At 46.5% G+C, this 18,946-nt stretch overlaps 1 protein-coding gene across 3 annotated transcripts in view; it reads right to left on the bottom strand.

Moving 5' to 3' along the window:
* LOC120947756 (uncharacterized) overlaps positions 1-18,946 on the bottom strand; it is a 127,872-nt gene that overhangs the window by 89,272 nt on the left and 19,654 nt on the right. The gene's annotated exons all lie outside the window — the stretch shown is intronic.

Genomic DNA, 18,946 nt, shown 5'->3' with positions numbered 1-18,946 from the left:
AAAAGCCCGCACCACATTTCACCCTGCCACTGTGCCGGTGACGCTTATCAGTAGCACATTAAAATTTCGACCAACAAGTCCAGACCGTCTCCACCATCACCAAAGCCAATCCTACCTTTGTACCACCCTGTTTGGCGGTATTCTTTGGTTGGATATTTTATTAAACGCCACCTTTGGCCGACGTCGGAGCCAAGCAGGACACCACCACCGTTCGGGATCAATTAGCTGAATGTGACATTTCAATTTCGTCGCTTGCTCTCTTCCTCTCTCACACTCTCTCTCTGTCCGATTCGGTAGTCTTCCCGCTGCTACTATGTGCACCCCGTGACTCCGTGAAGCGACGGGTGCATTCCAGACCGTTTATTACTCCCGCCGGTGGCTGTCGATGTGTGGTATTTTCTCATTAACTCGACCACCCTGGACCACCGTGGGGACTGTTGGTATGGCTTTCTTTGATTCCAAGACGCATCATGATGTCCGAATGCCGCCAGGGCGGATAATGGACTTCTGGAGCGCACCTTTCGCTTCTAGTTTCGCTCGGCGGTTCCGTACGGTATGGTGAAAAATGGTCTCACCGATAAGCGTTTCCTTTGAACTAATTAAAGCAAACGCGACCGCGCAAGATAGCACACGCTCCCAGTGGGATGGGTGTGCGACATATGGAGGAAACCGAAACGCCTGATTTCCACTGAGACGGCAGATTGAGACACAACGCTGACCCTCTGCTATCGAACTTGAACCGGAGAAGATTAGAACGTTTCCTCGTGCCTGCATGATTTATCAATGCCCACGGGATGATGTCATTTAAGCTAATATTATTCCCAAGTGGATGTGCCGGTCTCAAGGTGCGATGGGTTTCCTTCCACAACGTTGGATCATTGATAAACATAACCCAAGGCTCGAGAGGTTTGCGGAGTTTCGTTTCAACTGCATAAATTAATGAAGTGATAACAGCGCAAAACACACGCGAAGAGTATCGGGCTTGTTTTAGCCCACTTATCGTGAAACATATTAACCTTATCTTTTTGGAATATATTCAATATATGGCCAGTACGTCCAACGAACGGCTCAGAAAAGATTGGGATAGGTTAAAAAGGCGTTAAATAATCTCATATCGCTTCCTAACGAGCAACCATTCATCTTCTTTACTTAAAGCCCTACACCACTTCCAAAACTTTAATTCTCTTCAGGCTCTATGTTGTGCCAACTCAATAGGGAGTAAAACACTCTCAACTCTTTTGACGACAGCTGTGCTACAGCCTAAATACTTTAAAGCAGCTATACATCGCACAATAAACAACCTCACTCACTTACACCCACGAAAAATGTCCGACCAATTATGCGGTTCCGTGGTGACATTGGCGTTGCATCTAATCGTCGCCATCGGGCGCCATATTGGTGCCAACCTACGTACACTTTCCCCGATTCACTCGAGTGTTGTAGCCATATTAGGCGACCGATAAATCGATAATTTATGATGAAATAATCGTCCGTTTTCGTTACCACCAACTGCTCCATTGTGCTGCTAGAATCAAACCACCACACACGCGCACGCACTCGTGGACTTTCCACAAAGGAATCAGCTCCCATTTCCATTAAGTGGGTGTGTAGTCAAACAGTCATCAATGGAGCGCGCACTCGCGCTGCTAATGTGTCAATTGGAGCATCGGAGACCAACGGGGGAAAATTGAAAAGCTGCTTTGCTCTTGCCCAAAGTCCCACAGTGCACCCTCCAAATCATTCGTTTGGCCAAAGACACACCGACCCATGTGGACCTCGCACAGAGGTGATCGCCGGAAAGCACCGGTTCAGCACTAACGACTTACCACATCAGTGCACACCACCACTTTGCCGATGCATTTGCCATCGCTGAAAGGGAGAGTCTGCACTCGCGTCTCCACCCCGAGGGCGAGGAATTTCCATTTGTCGAAAGCACACTTTAGCTAAACCGTTAATGTATCATTTCGGCAGGAAATCACAGCAGCGATGTGACACACCACTTTTCCACACGTTTCAATGCCCGTGAAAATGGAAAATGCAGCACCAACATGGTAGCAGGGATGTGTTTTGTACGCTGATTTTTTTTTCTCGTCCTTAATTTTGCAACCCCTTTTTCCATTACCGTGAATGTCACTTCGACAAGGTACTTTCAGGAATCCGTTCAGGACGAGGATTGCGGTATTGGTTAGGGGCAAGCGTAATGTTATTCCCGCCGTATGCTAATGGTGGAAACGCCCCTCTCGTTCGATTTGGGATGTACTCCCCTTACATTTCCATTCTTCCTACTAAGAAGGGATTCCCATTTTATTTACGCCCACAAAATGAGTTTCCATTGGCTTTTTTTATTAATATCATGATTTTACTACCACTACAAAACAATATAGAATTGCCTTCTTCTTCTTCTTCTTCTTCTTTGGCTCAACAACCGATGTCGGTCAAGGCCTGCCTGTACCCACTTGTGGGCTTGGCTTTCAGTGACTAATTGATTCCCCCCATAGCAGGATAGTCAGTCCTACGTATGGCGGCGCGGTCTATTTGGGGATTGAACCCATGACGGGCATGTTGTTAAGTCGTACGAGTTGACGACTGTACTACGAGACCGGCTATAGAATTGCCTACGCTACGTTAATTGGGGTTTTTTCAACCCTGCTCATTGGGGTTTTTTCTTTACTTCAAAGCAAATAACTATTGATTGAACTGAAAACGATACATTAATTCGAGTCTTTCTAGTATACAGTGTTTGCCAATCCTGTTCGACGTTGTTACAGCCACCAATTTCGTCACTTTGGCAAGAAAACATAGTAAATTTGCGTATCTATTTCGTTCTTGCTTCACATTGATATTACTAAAAATTTAAATAATCCACGAAAAAATAAACCTTAATTATTCCAAATTAATGTACTTCATTAGTATATTAATGACAACATTCAAAATAAAATAATTCAAAAATTTATATGTATAATATTATACTTTTATTAAAGTAACATCTCCTCGAGCTTCGTCAATTAACAGTCCACATACTGTCATATTTCGTAACTTAATTATTCCTATTACTATTCCTGTTATTGATTCTTAGTTTTTAAGTTAGCTATTAAGATATAATTGTTGTAGATTCCTTTGCAACTAAAACTATCTAGAAGGCAGTAAATGAACTACAGACAACTTTTTAGCTCAGCTTTATGTCTGTTAAAAAACCGTGCTAATAAGCACAGGAGGTAGCAATCATTCGCACTATAATGTCTTAATACCAGAACATATATAACTTGCATATAGTGTGAGAAATAATCGTAGCTTGCAAATGTTTAACCTTTTCAACATTTGAGCTTCAATATGTTTCACACTCAATAAAATACCAACAATAATCCTCTTATCTATTCGATTGCCAAAACAATGCTAAACGGCCAGAGCACGTGCTTTCTTATAATTTCATAATCACTCACAACCGATTGCTTTCACTGCAAGAAAATTATCCAAACAGCCCAAAAGCCACCAAACAACCACGTACACACCACACCAAACCCCAAGCACAGTCAGTTCATTTCTTATTCATAAGCCTCCTGTTGCTTCGGTTGCGAACACTACACTAAGGCCGCATTGTTTTCTTGCGCTGCACACACCATGAGAGAACATTTTGCTGATTTCCCTTTGCTGCTTCCGCAAAAGCGGACTTGCCGGCTGCTATCGACAGGACGTGCCTAACACCATCGGCCCGGAGATTTATCGAACAGGTAAATTCGGCACAGGACATTCCCCTCGGCTCTGCAGCACCACCCAACCCCGCTTCGGCGAGATGTTGTGTACTCCTCCGGGTTCCGGAACATTACCTCAAACCGTCGTCCTTGCGCGCTCCGGGACATTGATTCGGAAAATGCTTACTCATGGCAGCATGACTCTTCATAAAATGTTGGCAATATTTGTGATACTCATTGCCATCATCATTATCATCATCATCAACAGCAGCCGTAGAAGTAGTAGTAGTGGTAGTACACAGAATCGCCCATCAACACTATGACGCTGCACTTTTCTTCCGCACGAACACGATTTTTCCTCACCAAACCAGTATCCCGGGCTCTACTGACCGTGTCATAAATATTCCTGCCGGACACATTTTTCCGAGGGCAAATTTGTTCGACCTCCCCGCTTCCAGTTGCTTTCTCCGTAGGGATTACTAGAAGGACTCATAATAATGGACGAAAGGAAAGAGGAAACCCCAACAACGTGCGTCCGATGTCAGAGAGTGCCGATTCCTTCACGATGGAATGATGTTATGCTTTGCTGTGGGAAAGCTGCTTCTCACCGACAGAACGCATACAGCCGTGCCTCACAAGGGAAAGTCCTCAGATCGCAAGCGTACAACGATGACACATTGATCGTTAATTTAATGACAGCAAGTGCATCATTTGCGTGGGAGCCAGTACTCCGGGCGCGATATACATTCGCACAATCGGCTGCTATTCACTAGCCGTCGGGCCTAATTGCAGACACATCTGCAGTTTATTAATGGGAGAATTATGCAGCGAGAAGCGACCGTTGCCGTCCAGTGATGGCGTCGTCAATTCTCCAGCGAACAGCATGATATGTAGCCCTCCCGCTGCGGAGCGCGGCCGTCGCAGTATGCAGTTATTTGGACACGAGCTACACGCCCGCAGGCTGTGGGTTAAAGCGGATAGATTTGTAGACCGCTGCCCACAACACATGTCTGCGTATGCGTGTGTGCGTGTGTGTGTGCCGTCACCTCGGGTGGGTGTATGATAAATGATCATCCGGGATTATAACAAACGCAACTATAATGCCATTCAATTTACTTACCGCTGCTCGGTTGACCGATTGTCTCCAAAAATGAACAACACAGACGGTGAGATGGCCTTTCTTGAGAAAAACGTTACGCCGCCGTTTTATGCCATAAACCGTAAATATGTTGGATCAATATCGAAGAGAAATGTCATTCCAAAAGGTCAGGCTGTCTTGTCATGGAGGTTATCGGTATCTTTTATAAGTATCAGAAGGTGAAACTCCATTAAGACAATATTTAGTTATCCCATCGGAAAAGCTTCAAACAATTTATGGCCAATCGAATTCCTGCAGCATGATACAGAAACGTCGTCGTTTAAACTTTTACTCCGGTAAAGCATCTCTATTCAGCGAATAGCTCCTTCTACCACTGAAAGATCTCGTCCATCATAGTGGGTGGCTGTCAGACGCCTTATCGTTTGACCTTATCCTTCCACTTTATTTTCCCTACCCTCTGTAACTTCCACGGTTCACGCACCGATGCTACGGGGTTTGCTTTGATTTCCCTTCAAACGACTCGGCTTAGCATTGTTAAGCTTGTTTTCGTACAACGCATAAAGTGGCTCATCGTTTCGAGGTTTTTGCATCGAGTGTCCCTTTCCGTATCCTTTTTCGCTAGATTATGGGCCCCGATATTGCGTGATTTTCAACGCACATTTGCCAAACGGAAAGGGTTTTGCTCTGCTCGCTAGGTTTTTTTTATTCTTCATTTTTTTTTAACTCCACTGATTCCGTGTGTAATCCTCGTACTTTCCCGTACAGTGATCCTTTCGAGGCAATTTCCCCACGCACAAACACGACGGGCTAAACAACCACCGGCAGTCAAAATAAAAACATCGAACCAACCATAAAACAAGAAAGGCATGGCATTAAGGGCACAAAGTCCAACGATGGAAGGTTTTACCACACACACACGTACATACACACGTACACTCTCTCTTCCAACGTAATTTGATGTTTGTTTTTGTGCGCTTGTCTGTAGGCGCCCATCGAGACGGAACAACTTGGAACAATCTTTACGCACCCCAGCTTATTCCTGCCAGTTTTGCAGAAAAGCCTTCGTCCGTCCAGCGCAAACAAAAAACCAATCGATAGTCTGACCGAAGTCGGAGGGAAAAGCCGTCATTGATCCATCATGCAAAACGACCTTGCCGAACACCGAAAACCGTACGTCGACGAAACGAAACGTGCAAGGCTTGCTCTCTTGCGACTAGATCCTTGTAAACACTATCCCTCGAAAGATGAGAAGAGATGAGAAAAATTAAACGCACCAAAATAGCACAAATCCTTCGAAAAACCTTACTCTGCAGCTAATGCCACGGGTTGTGATTTACCCTAATGCACAAAACACCCAGCTTCACAACAGCCAGACAGCGCGCTAATAAACGCAATAAAACTGATATTCCAAATTAAACTCCCGCATTCGCATGCATTCATGCGTGAGGATGAAAGGATCATCGCGGATAAATCTGGGTGGCGAAAATGCGTGACACACTCGCGGTCTGAAAGAGGTGCCAAACTCAAGCAGGCACCATAAATTAAGACATTCCCGGGCAGCATCTGCGAACCCTATCGCTTACTCCGAAAAACTTTCTGCAAGATCCACAGCAGCCGTACCCTCACACACAAACACTCACACATGTGGTAAGAAATGGTCGAAAAATCTCCCTTTCCCGTCGGCTGGAACACGGTGATGGAGCAAACTGGTGGTACTGCTGGTGGCGCACACTCACACACACCGAAAACACCGCAAAACTGACAAGTAATTTGTCTATTTCGGGTAATTAACAATGAGCCGAAACTGAAACGTAAGACGTACGCACCACACACTCACCACCCAACGCCACCACCGCCGCGAAACCTGCGTCTGCTCGGGTCGACGCGGCAATTAATTAGTTTCCTAGTTGGATTGTCTTTTGCCCGATTCCCACACCACCAAACCACCAGCCCCGGGAGGGTGTGTGTGTGTGGGTGCGAGTTTTTACGACCGAAACTAACTCACCGCCTTCCACGGCCGCCCCCGGTACAAAACGAAAGGAAGTTTTGGAATGGGGGGAGGGCGCTTTTTCGACTTTTCTGACCTTTTCTTTGCTATTCCCATCCACCTGACACACGCTGTGGCACCGTCACTTCACCCCCTCCAAGCGGATTCACGTGCAGTGGAAGTCGTTGTAAAAACGTGTTCCAGTTTTACCAACTCCTGAGATAACTGCCGATTGAGAGGGATGGGGTGCTACCCGTGTCACGTGCTCCACACCATTCCCCTGTCTGGCCTTTTGTTTTTGTTTGATTGATTGTGGCCAAGTGTGGCGAGAGTTGTCTCTGGGTGTGTGGCACATTCCCGAAACCCTCCCGAAAAGGAGCCATTTTCAACAAGGCAATGAAAAAGGGCAGCACGCACAAGAAGGGCGCACGCATTCTTACCGGCATCTGGCTGAACAGAACTCGTTTTACCCAGACAAAGACAACGGTGGTGGCACCAGAGAATGGTGGTGCAGCGATTTTGTATTTCCAACAAGGGAGCTCCACCCGTCGGAACGAACAAGTGATAAAATAACAGCTTAAATCAATTAACGAAAATTAATGCAGATGAGAAATGCCATCTCCCCCACCACCGCCATCTTCGCCACTACGCCACACGAGGACATTTGGACTTTTTTTTGTTATTGTTTGCCTTCCTTTGCATCCGTCCGGCAGTATTTTCGGTGCTCGTGGCTAGACAGCTCTCTCGCGGAGCGGCCGAGCAGTGCACGGTACCCAGCACTTTTTTGACGACGAATTCCATTCATTTCAATCTTCGCTAGGCAACAGTTTGGCTTCCCTTTTGCCATCCCTGCCAAGCCCCCAGTCAGCAGGGCGGCGGCACGACGGGAATGGTGGTGGGCTACGTGAACAAATCAAAATATTTGCGGGAAAAGAATTTAAATTTCGAAAGTTTTGTTTTTACAGTTACTGCAGAGAGAGAGGGGGCGGAAGAAGTAGGAGGAGGAGCGCCAAGAGTTTGGTTTTAATCTCCGATGCAGCAACCAGCCGGGCTCTGCCAGTGCTTCTTGTACGACGGGGGAACTCCAAATGCAGAACTGGTACAGTCTTGTAAATCCGCGTGCAGCCCTTTGCCAGGCGGAGCAACCGTGAAGCGAGGAACCGAGCGATGGAATGTTTCAGTCGTTCCCTCGACACCGAACCCCACTCCACCACTTCGGAATGGAATTTCGAAAAGCCTTCAAACATGCGCGAACAACCGATTATCTGTGCATGCAGCGGACTCATATGTTTGCGCACTCATTTACCAGTGCTATTGGTACCGTCTTGGGGGGGAGATTGTTGTTTTGGGACCAATCCCGCATGTTGCACATTCCATCACTACGATGAAATGTAAAACGATTGGGAAGTATTTTAGGCATTGAAGTTATTATTCAAAAAGTTTCTCGCTTTACAGATCGACTGATTTTATCATAATTATTTTAACTTGCCATTCAATTAAGTTAAATACCATTCGCGCATTTCGAGCGACGCATTACCACTTCCTCTACCATTAGGCGGAAAATTACACACAATTTTGCATCATCCAATGTTCTGCCAGTTCAACACACAATCTAAACAGACGATTAAGCAATTTCGTGTTACCGAACACAACAATCTCTCCTTCCTTCCTGCCATCCTTTGGACCGTTAAATGGAAGGTTAGTGAACTGAGCCAACCAATTCCCGGACACAAAGCGGAGGGCAGGCCCCGTCGACGACATTATATAAGTCATCCCGGAATGGCGTCGGCGCTACGCGAGTAAATGGAGAACCGATTACCATCCAATTCTGTCTAATTAAAGACGCTAAGACGCGCGCGGGGGGCTTACGTTTACCACCGCGTGTCCTACTGTGGCAGTTTTCGGTCACCCTCGAAACACCAATTACGAACACCAGACTCCTACCAGAGGTCTTTCATTTTGCCTTGTACTTCTACCCCAATCCATCTACAACGCACAGTGCGCCGAAAGGATGATGACTTCTCGCTCGATCCACAGCATCCTCCAGAAACAACATCGCCGTCGTACCGTTTCCGGTGCACGGAGAGAGATATGTTCCGGCCCAGAGGGAGGAAGAACCGGAGGAAGAATGGGCTCGACGATGGGTGTGCTTAATTGTGTGCCACCGGTTGCCCAATCGACAGCCGTTAGTTTGTGTGCCGTTTCCCTGTTGGAGGACACCCGGGTGGCAAGTACCATTGTGCACTCTTACCCTTCGAAACGAGCCAACAAACCCCGCTAGTCTTAAAACTCGACTTCAAACATTTGTACCACCCCTCCAGCAAGGACGCCTTCCATCCCTTACTCTTAGCCCATTTCCTCGATTTCGACGGCAATAAAATAATGGAAAATTATGCTGCAACAATGGTAATTACCAATAAATTTAACTGGCTAATTAAGCACAATGAGAGAGCGCAGTGATTATTATAACTTAGAACCGTGTGCCGCCGTGTGGTGTGTTTGCCTTCCCCATCGTGTAAGGGCGTGTGTTTTTTTCCCTTTGCTTGACTACCGGTTAAGGGAAGGGGAAAGATTGATGAGGGCAGTATTATCCCGGGCGACAAAAAAAAAACCAGTAAGAAGCACAGATCGCGGTGTGCCATACCTCCCATGCCAACAAGCGAGCTGCAGCTAAAGACAGTCGCGCACTAATAACATCCCTGTGCAGCCCATATGCAGCTCCTCCGCTGCAGCCTGGCGCGAAATGGAATGTCTGTCGCTGGTTGTAATTAGCAGCCGTTTTGGTGGCACATTAAACATCGATCAAGTGGAACGTGCACATTCGGTGCTCGGAGGAACCGGGATCGGCCAGACGAAATTCCACAGTACCACCACATGTCTTCCTTGATTTAGCCATTGTCACTATTCGGTTGGGGAGGGAGGATCAGCTCGTTAAAATGTTTTACTGACATTAGGCGTACAGCTGCGTATAAAAAGCTGTACATACATAAAACGTACAGTTTGCACAATATACACCAATTATAAAGCTTGGTGTAAGTTGTGGACGCCGAAAGTTATAAAACAAAGCAAATAGTTTTTTTTTATTGATAGGCAATAAAAGCTTCTATTTACTTTTTTCATTTGTGACCATTTCTTCAATTTCCTTTCCCGAAACGACCGTTCGCCGCTTCATCCAAACCGTCTGCTTTCTCCACCTAGTAATTCGTTTGTCACAGTTTACTGTTTCCCTTTAACATTTCCTTTCAATTTAATAAATAGCTGTCAGGTTAGGCCGTCATATCGATTCGCACCACTTGCCGTTTTCTTTACCATCTTTTCCCTATCCTCTCTACCGAATCCGCTACGTAGCGACTGTCATGATAAATTGAAATTACTCCCGAGGCCAAAAGTGGTCCCACCCCGTCGTCCCTTCTCGCTACGGCACTCGTGGTTCCCCCGTTCTGCAAAGCATCTACACAGTGAAAGCACACCAAACGTGCCCCCCAGAGCGTGCCCCAAAGTGATAATTATGATTAATCGTTCCACAAATCCCACGACGCCTCTTTAGCACTGATTCGTTCGTCGTCCGCTCATTCAAACCCCATACCCGGTGTCCCATCACTATCGAGCCGTGCGTACCAGTGCAAATCTGTCAGAAGTTATTTCTTAGAACCTTTTCCCGTTTTTTTTTTCATTCATTTAATCATGTGTCATGTGTTATCTCTCGCGCGATGCCGGAGCCGAGGCAGGGCGAAACAAGGCCATCCCGATGTGCCCTTTTCGAAAACCACCAACCGATGACGGATGTCAAGAGCGTGCGAGTGCGCTGACAGATGGGAGTGAGAGCAACAAGGCATAAAATTTTCTCTTCCATTTTCCACCTCATAAAATCTGGCCTGCAGCAAACCGAGGCTGAAGATGGAAAAACCTGCCCAGTCCTCGCCGAAAAAAAGAGACAAAATTAAATCACAAAATAATAACACCCGGAAACAAAATCTTGCCCGAAAACAATTTAGCTAAAGCGCTAGCGATGGCATTTGATTAAATTGTTCGCATCCGCATCGTTTCCTTTCGCTTTTATCTTACTGCGATGAAAGATGGCAAAATTCCATGGTTTACTCCCGTGTCTCGGCGCTTTGTTAGCTAAACCGCAGCCCCGAAGCTTTACGACTTGAACTCGTTGCCAAATCCGCTAAAAGGCAATACATAAGCATTAGCGTTCCGGGAATAAAACATCCATTAGCATGCATTGGGCGATACACAATTTAATTAATTATTTCCACCACATCAATTCCACATCATTCGCCAGCGATAAGAGCGGCAACCACAATAGATGCAATGCCTGGACTGTTCATAATCACTGCAGCGTGAAAATTGCGCCGCACAAAACAGAACAGCTATAATTTGACCACATAAAAGCTGATACTGCCGTGCAACGTCCACCCATCCAACAGGCCGGAGAAAACCGCCAACAACAAAGCTAGCTGTAGCGCACGGTACCAGTAGTACTCTCATCAAGTGTAGCTCCACCACTGCAGCTACAAACCAGCTACAAATTCGTACAACAAAGCTTGGTGGTAATGCGATCTCAAACGTCCATTTCTTCAACACGTGCGTATTACACACATCAGCCTGCGTTCGGGCTTCATGTGTTCCGTCTTTTTGTTTTGCCTTCACTGCGTACTGTGGGTGCGTGTGCGTACACATCGGCAAAAGCCGATTAGCCGACCCAAACACACAGCTGTGGGACGACACTGGCGACAAATGCACCAATCATAGGAAGGCAGTGTGCTGCTCTGTGACATCGATATACCGGCTAAATGTACAGAAAGATACTAACACACACATGTCGCTGCCCTAATGAACGGGCCTAAGGATGTCGCTTTAATTTTTGGGCAGGTATCGCAGGCGCCCTGTTCCTTCTACTACAAACACATATTAACACAGCAGGCCTGTAAAATGCAATATGTTCGCTGAAAATGCAACGAGGAAGATGTCCCATTGTCAACTACTAAACTCATTGTCGGTCCGGCGAGGAAGGACGAGCAATTGCAACGAGAAAAAAGAAGACGCAAAAAAGACCGGAAATTTCAAACTCTCCCGGGGGTGACGAGAAGCGGCTGCCATCTGCCCGACCCTTCCGAAGGGCAACGTGAGGACGACCAAGGCCACAACAAATGCACGACAACACGTTGTGCTACAATTTATGGCCCTTTTTGGTTCATTATACAGAGATTTCCGATTCCCCGTTGCCAGCTGGCTACGAGGCTAAAGCGAGGACAATGATGTGCCGGGAAAGCGGCGTGCGTTACCAGCGGCTGTAGGTGACCGTGAAAAATCAAACAAACGAACACCAAGGCAAGAAACCTGATGGCGAGTAATGCTGCACTAAAAAGCACCACACATGTGTCGTTTAAAATAAATAGAAAGGAAATAAAATATTACAAAACAGAAAATATAACTAAAAAGGATATGTATGTCATGAAAAGTGTAAAAAGCGATACATATTTCTAGATCGATGAGCATCCGACTAAAATCCACTCGATTCCTTCCAACTTTCCTTCCCAAGTGATCGCAAAATTGCTAGGCGTTGATTTGTTCAGCGAAATAATTAAATTAACTTCGAAAAAACACACAAAAATTTATTCGCGCATTTTACCGGCATTCAGTTTAAACAAACCCGTACCTGACGTTCGGCAAAATGAGTTCACTGTGCGGTGAAGCAAAGTTTTTTTTCCTACTCCCTCACTTTGCAATCCTATCCTGTTCGACAGCCTCACGAGCTTTTTCTGCACACTCAGTACACCGAGAAACCCAAGAGTTCAGAAAATGTGCAGGAATCCTACTTCAAGAGAGAAGCAGCACAAGAAAACTGAAGAAGAAGAATCCAGTTCCGAAATTGAATCCAATTAAGTAAATTATTTAATGCCGATGTGTACGTTTTTCTGAACGAACGATGACAAGCAGACTTCCGAGACGAGCAGCAAGGAACTTTTCGGTTCGGTTTTTTTTTGTGAGTTTCAAAGTGAATGAGAGATAGGTAACTCTACGGGGGAAAAAAGCTGAACAACTTCCAAATACAACCTCACAACAAAGCTAACAAAACCAACCAAATCCAACATAAACTCGACTTTACGAGCAATTATAAAAGTAAGCAAACAAACCCCACTACCGCCTTCAGTAGGCAGGATTAATGAAGTGAGTTTGTGTCGCACTCCCTGCCACCACCCTCTCGACCCTTATGTTTGGTCAATTTCATTCCAAAGGCTTCTCGTACCACCATACGAAAACAAATCATTTAATTAGCGAAGCGGCCAGTGAGCAATAGTTCGAGTGGCTGGTAGTTTGCACATAAAAAAGTAAATTCTACATACACACAGACACACCTTCACACTAATTGCTCCACGGTACTGCTGCTCCAAAATCACGCCACGCCGACTATCGAATATCATCCGACGCGAAATTGATTTCTATTTAACGATAAAACAATCTTTCCCCACCAAATAGACACAACGGACGGCCTGAGCGTCAAATGGTGGCGGACGGAGTGGGTGGTTTGCGTTTGATTAAAATTTAATTGCACCGATTTGATGATTTTATTGGCCGAAGCGCGGCGTGTGGCAGGGGACGGAAAAACAGATGAAATTGATTGAAATATTTATCCACCTTCCCACACACACACACACATACACCCGAGCAAAGCGGAGCTGCTCAATACGGACTCCAGTTACGCTTCAACCAAATCCCCCCACCATACCTCACCCGCACTCAAAACACGATGGTGGTGCGGTCAAAGTTCAAAGAGAAACGCTTTATTCAAGAGAGCAAAATCCTCCTCCGATCCCTCCGCCAAATGAGCCGCATGGGCGAGGGTAGAGGTAGGGGATCTGCAGCGATTGGAAAGAAAAGCGGTTCGACTGGAAAAGCTCTTTCATCTCTTGTACGGGAGGAGGCTGGTACATGATTATGCTGGCTACCGTCGTGCCCAGCTTATATCTGCTGTCTGGGTGTGTCTCCTCCGCTCCAACAGCTTACTGATGGATCTTCTTGCCAGGATGGTCGCTTTACCAGCTCGGTCGCTCAATGTTCCACCCGGCTAATCGAAACTTCCGCAGTCCGCATCAACCTCCCACTCCTTCCATGCCCGGGAGCACCGAGGAGAATCAAATTATTTCCACCGCATCGTCCACGGAAGGAACACGGACAAAAACAGCGGAAAAACAAACGAACGAATCCGTCCAGCAACAGCAGTGCCAAGGATACACAAAAGGCAAGGCTTCAGAACCGTTCCAAAATGACGAGCGAGAAAGAGACAAATCGAAAAAAAACGCCGCTGCTACTCCAAAACCTGCACCACGTCCACTGCAAAAGATTATTGCCCTCGCCAGCTGCCCAACCCAGCAGCTCGTCCGGTCGACCGCGTGCTGGGGCTGATTTTATGGTGGGGCGCCTCCCCGCCTGCCAGGTAAATGAAACATAGTCGGCCAAGGACCTGTTGTCGTTGCCAGTATCTGACGCAACGTCCAAAAAACGAACCACCAAAGGGAAAGCAGATCAGATCAAAAAAGTTGACGAGCGCCATCATCCATTACCGTGGGAACGGTGGTTTCGGCAAAGATAAATGAGCCCAGGTTTTCTTAAGACATCGGTCCGCAACCACACACACACACACACTCACACATAAACCGCCCGTTGAGGATCATGTTTGAAAATTGTCATACCTTTTTTTTCCTCCCGCTTCACGTAAACGATAAAACCAATACACCAAACAGCAACAAAAAAGTCTCCCCGACCCGACTCAGATCCTCACCCAAGAGGCCGGCATTCAAATTAACATATCGATTTCCTCCCACCGGGAGCTCGGACCGACAAAAGGGCCCTATCTCAGTCTCCGATCCCAAAGAAAAAGGACTCCCAGTTCTCACAGCGGCCCTGTTGCTGGGACAAAGTGGGATGACCTTTTTTCGTCGTTTTTTTTTGTTTTTTTTTTTGGGGAGACCGCTACTCATAGTTACATCACGCGGGACTTTAGCATCCTACGCTCCACGGACTGTTCTTGAGTTCGCAAAGTTTTATCCCAATTTCGATAGGATCATCCCCGCCATAACCTGCCTTCCCTGTTTTGCCGCATGTGTTTTGCAATTCCTCCGACGCACCAGCTGTTTCTGTACCACCAAACCTAACGTGCTCCTCCGAAGACCATATTTTTGGGGTATTTTGTTATTAAAAATCCTCCCACCCGCTACAACCAGCTGCTCTAGTGCCCCCCCTTCCAACTGGGCGTAATTATTAATTTCAACGCCGTGCTCTCCGCTGTCTTCTCGGTTGGTAAATATAAAAAAAACGACAAGGAAACTCCATCGGCGCCACAAAGATCTGCTTCTTGCTTTCGCAAATCGATGTTGGACGAAGGATGTCCCGCTAGTGGTGTGTTTTAACTAAAGCGTAAGGTTTTGCGAGCTGACATTGCGATAACCTTCCGCTTCTCGGTGGCAAACTTGTTTCCTTTTCTTTAGCGCGCGCTCGTCCGCTCCGACACGATCGGCGACTCCGCAAGGGTCGCATGGTTCGAGGACAAGCATATGCACGCAGCCACTGATAAGCATGCGAAATTGATGCTCACTTTACACCCGCCAGGGCCTGCTTGCTGCTAGGCTACCGCTGCGTTCGCGCAATAAATAGTAACAGTGAGTAACGCACAACACGACCGTCGTCGTCCCAGCTGTGACGGGAGTTTATTAGATTAGGGCCAACACAGGCCAAGAGCGTTGGCACAGTTTTGGATGGTTGGGCTGCGCTAGAACTACTGCAGCGAGATTGAGGACACAACAATATTAAGTAAACAAAGGGTTTCTAGAATAATAATCGCAAAAATAGTAGCATACCAACAACAGCTGTTGGTTCAAGGGTCAGACATCGTTCGCACTTCATTTGTTATTCGCAGTACATGATTCTACACTCCAGCTTTCCAGATATTACACTCCAGCTACTCAAATAACCGATAATAAACGTATAATAGTTTTTAAGCTATTGGACCTAATAATAGCTTGAGGATGTTCTTGCAATTTCAGCTGAAAGGAATTTCAGATATTGCATTAGGTCAATAGCTAGGTGAAAGATGTTCTTGCAAGTATGTTGGGTGTTTTCAGCGCAGAAATTCAAAAATAATCAAAAAAATCTTGTAATGCTCTGTTCAAATCTACAAGAGTATGATTGCTTGTCAAATGATGAATGCAGTTCATAGCACCATGTGCCAAATTGTAGGCAGCGATTGTGATATCAAGTAATAATGTAAGAATATTTCAAAAACAAGTGATATTGTTGTCCTGAAAACCCTGTTCTCATTAAATAACAGGCTCTCCATGAGTATACATGCACTCTAGTTGAAGCCATTGAACAGAAATAACCATAATTCCATTTTCTCTTTAGAAATAGTAGCAGAGAACTAACTTAGAGCAAAAAAACCCTCAAGCAGTAAATATAAACTTCCCATCGGGCGAAAATAATACCAACACGGGTACGCTCACTACATCGCTAATGAATTACTTACCGCACCGGAATTGCTTCGGTCCATCGTTCCGATGCGTTTTGCCGCCGCTATCGATTTGCAATAACCATTTCAAACTCGCTACCAACCCGCACTCAGCCGTAGCCATCTCTCCGGGCACACCTGCGACGGAATAATGGCACTACTTTTGTAAAATATCGCCCATTCCATTGCATCGGGTAAATGGACCACATCCGATCGTACTGTACACCGCATGTGGAAAACCTCGTGTACGATTATTAGCGAAAATGGTATCAGTTCTTGCTTCTTTCTCGCTTTCTCTCCGATCTTTATCTCTTTCCCTCACGCGGCGCTTTGTTTTATACGACTCCGACCTGTTACTAGTTGTTCCTCGGCGTCTACAGCGGTGGAGTGGAGCTATCCGAGCCAGAGGCACCGCAGCACATTGCCCAAAAGCCACCCAAGCAAATGCACAGCAGCTCAGTTCCACACACGCGGAAGAAGCGAGAAGAAACTCCAAGAGTTTCGGAAGAGGAAGCCGGGAGCGCCAAGGCATGTACTTCCATCACGAATGCCCTCCAGGAGCGGGCCCCTTGCGTCAGGTACGAGCGGCCAATCGGTGTGGCTGTGATGGTGGTGGAAACCGGAAAACCAAATATAAAAGTCACAGACCCCGCCGCAGGAGTCGCAAAAGTTGCAGTCTTCGTTGATTTATTTTTATGATTCTCTGGCCCCGCCAAAATCGTTTGCGAGCCTCTGTCGCTTTCCGTCCGACCAGCCGCCCATCATCCCCATCCCATGTTAGTTTTGCGTTTGCACGATAGTACTTGGCCAAGGGCCGAGGGTTGAGAAAAGAAGATGCGCCCTCCTATCGTTGTGCTTTCCCACTCCCCGCAACGAACCCTTTTTGCACGATGGCGCGCGTTTACGTTTTACTTTTACAGGTCTGTGTTTTTGTTGTTGCTCCAGTTTCCTTTTCTTCGTGGCATTTTTTTTTCGCTTTTGCCTGCAGGTGCCAACCGACAACCACCGGGCCCTACTACCGTATGTTTCAGGTCAGCGGCATTCTGCTTGACTGTTATCCCTCGAGTACGTACAAAAATGCAAAAGCCACCGAAAAGGGTATCTCAGTCTGGAGGAAAAACGGTCTTGCCAAAACCCCCCCAGGCCACGGGGAGCTGTGTGAAAGTCACATGAAAAAGCCCCCAAAAACAGGCATAATAAGAAAAAAAACAGCACACACATACAGTCACTACTACCTTCCGAAAAAACCTCAACCGAACCGAACTCCAATCGTAAATTACGTTTTATTGCATTTTAGTACAACTTGCGCTGTTTGCCAGTACACAACCGGGCAAGCGTTTGAATTTCTTAAGAGATACACAATTCTACGCGAGACGGCTCGAGATGGAAAGGCCTGCTCGGATCGTTTGAAAGAGCTTTTTGAGGGCAAAAGGGGATAGTGAAGAGCTTCAGGATCTTCTCCTAAATTGGCAAACGACGCTCCTCACATCTTCCTATCACATTTTCATCGCTTTTCCTCCATTGCCCAAAGTATACGACCGCACTTGCACACTAGCAAACATCTGAGGAGTGGTTCAAGGGCTGGTTTTCTTTTGTCGAACCCGAAACAACCATCATCTGCCACGGACCGGTCGGTACATTAGCAATGAAAATTACCTTTACCGAAGTTGCCTGCTCGGAGCCGGGCCATTGCTGCGCGAGCTTGCGTTACAAATGCTCTGCAAACTCCCACACATCAAAGCTTTTATGTTGGGTGGCCGTGACGCACATCAAAACGGCATGCCAGCACGAAAGCACTGGGCAACTAATTTGGTCGCCACTACACACACACACACCCGCATACACACGAAACTGTTGACAACGATGCGAACGCAAACGGAATAATCATATCCCGGGAAATCCTAAAGGCAGGGAGCAGCGATGTGTGAGCGTGATGCGGATTATGCTAATGCAGCTAGCTAGTCGACATGCCCCCACTCCTTCTTTGCTTTTCCAGACGCCACAGCCAACGAAGGATAACGCGCTGTGTGCTGTGTAAAGACGATGGTAATGACGTAATAAAAAACTTATTCCAAACCCATTTACGAGTAGTGCAACTTTGCCCATAAATAGGATCATGTTTGCTCTCTACTACACCTTCATGTGATGCCAAGTGTATCCATAATTTTGCCCACCGCCCCCAATGACCTTTGCACCCTTTCCCCGGAACCATGCGTTCTATCTCGCTCTCTCCTCCCGGCGGCAACCGAGCGTCATACACGTTTGTGGTGAACGAATCGCTATTTTTCCATCACGAGACTCATAAAATTTTAGATACATGAAAAACTCAAGCTTGCTGCTGTTTTTGCGTGAGTTTTATCCAATCACACATACAAACTCCCAGTGCTTGGCTTAGTGCCCACTTAGGACCTCAGACGGTCAAACTCAGAGTTGCAGTGGAGAGGAGAGGGGGGAAACTTTATCCACCAAACAATCCCATCATGCAACGGGTTAGAGCAGATAGTGTCATGACGTACGGAACGTGGGTCGTTCATTGAAAAGTCGTGTGCAGTAAGACGCCCGACACAAAAACGGAAAGTTTTCTGCTCGTGTGCAATTAAAACATGGACTCACCGAAAACAATTATTCCACCGGCGAGTGCATTTATTATTGCTATTCAA

Source organism: Anopheles coluzzii, chromosome 2, assembly GCF_943734685.1.
Source record: "Anopheles coluzzii chromosome 2, AcolN3, whole genome shotgun sequence".
Lineage (NCBI taxonomy): Eukaryota > Metazoa > Arthropoda > Insecta > Diptera > Culicidae > Anopheles > Anopheles coluzzii.
Note: the sequence above shows the minus strand (reverse complement) of the source record. Positions and strands in the feature narration are given on the sequence as shown.